The 3852-nt window shown below is 43.0% G+C and overlaps 1 pseudogene across 1 annotated transcript; it reads left to right on the forward strand.

Moving 5' to 3' along the window:
- Positions 1–551: 551 nt before the first annotated feature.
- On the forward strand, positions 552–1577 carry LOC308288428 (apelin receptor B-like; annotated as a pseudogene). The gene has a single exon. The product of its transcript is annotated as an apelin receptor B-like (transcript).
- The last annotated feature ends 2275 nt before the right edge of the window (positions 1578–3852 follow it).

Genomic DNA, 3852 nt, shown 5'->3' on the forward strand with positions numbered 1-3852 from the left:
AAAAGCCTGTTAGCCTTTTATGGCTCTTATACGTACCATCAGCGCATATATGGTATCGACAAAACATTAAAAGGAAACTGTGCAAAATACTTGCTGACATACCACAAAGTGAACTGTGGGAAAAAAAAACAAAGCCGGAACTACTGGCGGAACTGAAAGTTGTATAGATTTCCTGAAATGTACCGTTTTGGACATAAAAGGTTTGAAGCAACAAACAACGTCAAATGAACAGCGAGAAGTGAGAGAAGAGGAGGGGACAGGGTGGGGTTGGGGGCGTGTCTTAGCAGGAGCCAGATTACCGCTCGGATGTAACAACACACTTCAGAGCAGAAAACTCCTAGGATTATTTCGGTCAGAAAGGCTTTTTTTTTGTCTTCACATTGAACATTGTGGCTAACTTTAGTTCATTTGAACCTAAAGTGACCAAATATTTTCTAACAGATTTCAAGCACAACAGCAGATCATCAGAGAGGAACGAATGGAGATGGAGGTGCAAAATGAAAGTGTCTATGAGTATGAGTACTATGACTATGAGGAGACAGACTTCCATCATGTGTGTCTATTGGGAGTGGGAACCTTCATATATTGTCCTCCCAGTGCTCTAACGTGCTCATCTTCATCCTGGGTTTGTGTGGAAACGGAGTGGTCATCTTCACCGTGTGGAGATCACAGGGCAAACGGCGCTCTGTTGACATCTATGTAGCCAACCAGGCTTTGGCTGATCTCACCTTTGTGCTCACTCTGCCTCTGTGGGCAGCGTACACTGCATTGGGCTACCACTGGCCCTTCGGAATGGCAATGTGCAAGATCAGCCTCTACGTGCTCTTACTAAACATGTACGCCAGCGTTTTCTGCCTCACATGCATGAGCTTTGACCGCTACCTGGCCATCGTCCACTCCTCGTCCAGCACACAGGTTGGTAGCCGGGGCCACACCAAGGCTACCCTGACAGCAATGTGGCTTCTGTCTGCTCTACTGGCTAGCCCCACTCTAATCTTCCGCACCACCAAACATGACACGTTCAACCGGACGGCCTGTGCCATGGACTTCAGCCTGGTGGCGACAGATAAGGAGACAGAGGACCTGTGGATAGCTGGTCTCAGTCTTTGTTCCTCAGCCCTGGCATTTCTTCTACCTTTCCTGGCCATGATGGCATGCTACTGCTCCATTGGATGCACCGTTACCCGCCACTTAAAGGTCCTGCGCAAGGAAGACCAGCGCAAGCGAAGGCTGATGAAGATCATCACCACACTGTTGGTGGTGTTTGCTGTCTGTTGGACTCCATTCCATGTGGTGAAGACTGCTCATGCTCTCTCCTACCTGAACCTGGCTCCTGACTCCTGTGCCTTCCTATGGTTCATCCTCCATGCTCCCTACACCACCTGTCTGGCCTACGCCAACAGCTGCCTCAACCCCTTCCTGTATGCCTTCTTCGACCTGCGTTTTCGCTCCCAGTGCCTGGGCCTGCTGCTAAAAAAACATTGAATGCCAGCCCTGCCATCTCGCTATCCTCCCAAAAGACAAGACGTTCAGTCCCCAGACACACCACATACCGGTACATGTTACGGAACAGGTGACTAATCATTCTGTCCTGTCTGCACTTAAACAATGCAGGCAAATCAAAATTGAATTGAATTGAATTGAATTGAATTGAATTGAACTGGATTGACTTGACTTGACTTGACTTGACTTGACTTGACTTTTTGAATAAATTGAACTTGTAAGTGTATGGTACTTAATTACTCAAGTTTGTTTGTAAAGAAAAAATCAAACCTCGGTTTGAAGTGAAGCGGTGAATCTTAGTATAGAATTGTCTGGAGAGCCGGTATGACAGCCGGTATAATAGGTTTTAAAAGAATATATAAAAAGTCCTGCTGAACTGAAATGACCATATATGGACATGGGACACACATTTTGCTTTTTGAAAAAGCCTATTCATTCTGGACTGATATTTTGCACGTACGGGACAGGAAAAACCTGTTCATTCTGGCCTGGAGTGACCATATATGGACATGAGGTGACATACATTGAAAAACCCTGTTCATTCTGGACTGAGATCACCATATATGGTAATTAAACAGACATTCTGTTTTTGAAAAAGCCTGTTCATTCTGGACTAAAATGACCATATATGGGCGTGATACACACAAAGCCACTCATAGGAAGCGGTTTTCACCGCTTCAAAAACTACAACAACATACATTACTGTTGGACATTTATAAGAACCTAAATTATGTTGAACCGCTCACTTTAGGAAAAAGGAAAACAATTACTTGATTTGACTAAAGAAGGAAGATGATAATGACAGATGCATTCAAAGGCTTGTAGCAGGCAGGGGCATTTTGTGGTTTTGCATTTCCTGTATGTGACAGTATGGGACATATAGTCTGTATTTATGACTGATTATCTAATCAGTGAGATCACTTTTTCTGAAAATACCCAAGATTGTTGGAAATACCCAACATTTATTTAACCTCATGTTATTAATTATTTAATTTAGTCATACAGGCTAGACCTGCTGAAAATATACAGTATAATTGCTTTTACTGAATTATTCTCAAGTATAAGACACATCATGGGGGAAATGTACCCCCACAGTATATGCCCAAATATGGCAATGCTAATAATGTCATGAAAGGTGAAAATGTTTTTTTGGTGTGTGTGTGTGTGTGTGTGTGTGTGTGTGTGTGTGTGTGTGTGTGTGTGTGTGTGTGTGTGTGTGTGTGTGTATAGCAGCGATAACGGGCCCAAGCATAAGATATAGGAAATAGGATTAGGAAGCATCAATGAGGAGGTAGGATGTACCGGTAGGTTCTTATGTGTACAGGTACATAAGAGTAAAACCTATTTTTGTTCAGCTTCCTTCAAACAATGCAACAGCATAGTTAATAATAACAAGACTAATAAAACCGTAAAACAATATAAAAAATAGAACAAGAGTGCAAAGAATAAGAAATGTAGCCTACACGTGCATATGATCTTGTATATTATATACTGTACACCAACCACATTTTTTTCCATAGTAGCTAACACTTTGCGTTGTGTAAACAACTTCACAGTATCTTCTATATACAGCAGTTTAGAGTAGGTAGGTTCTATATACAGTATATGTATACAGTAGTAATAGTGTGTGAGTTCTCATTCCTCCCAGAGAAAATGATGGGGTTCACGCGCATGAACAAATACAAGCTAACTCTGCCCTATAGCTAATTGTAACCTCAATAACATTCCACTGTGTCTATCTATGACTGTGTGTGTGTGTGTGTGTGTGTGTGTGTGTGTGTGTGTGTGTGTGTGTGTGTGCGTGTGCGTGCGTGCGTGCGTGCATGTGTTTTGTGTGGGTGTGTGGTGGTGTGGGTGGCATTGCACAAACACAGATGCACACGTATGCGTCTATGTGTGTCTATATTATAAGTGTCTGTGTGGGGAAAAAATTGAATTGTGCAAGTTGAGAGTTTTGAGAGGCCTAAGTATGCCTCTGCATGAGCGATAAAATAAAATAAAATGTGTGTGTGTGTGTGTGTGTGTGTGTGTGTGTGTGTGTGTGTGTGTGTGTGTGTGCGTGTGTGTGTGTGTGTGTGTGTGTGTGTCCTGCAGGGGTGCCCGATAGGTAGATTGCTATAGTTTCTTTCTACCAGTACAGTAGATCACAAAGGCTACGCAGGTAGACCGCGTGCCATGCACCAAAAACTAAACAAACCAAAACAAACTCCTTTTGGTACCTGTCACTTGAATTAAGGTGACTTGACTGACTTTAAGAACGGCCTGTCAGCTCCCTTCGCAGCTTCTACAGTAGGCAAATCCACAATGCAATGCTTTGTTTTCAAGAGTGTTGCAAACGTCAAGTATCAT

This window comes from Nannobrachium achirus, assembly GCF_963921795.1.
Source record: "Nannobrachium achirus genome assembly, chromosome: 1".
Classification (NCBI taxonomy): Eukaryota; Metazoa; Chordata; class Actinopteri; order Myctophiformes; family Myctophidae; genus Nannobrachium; species Nannobrachium achirus.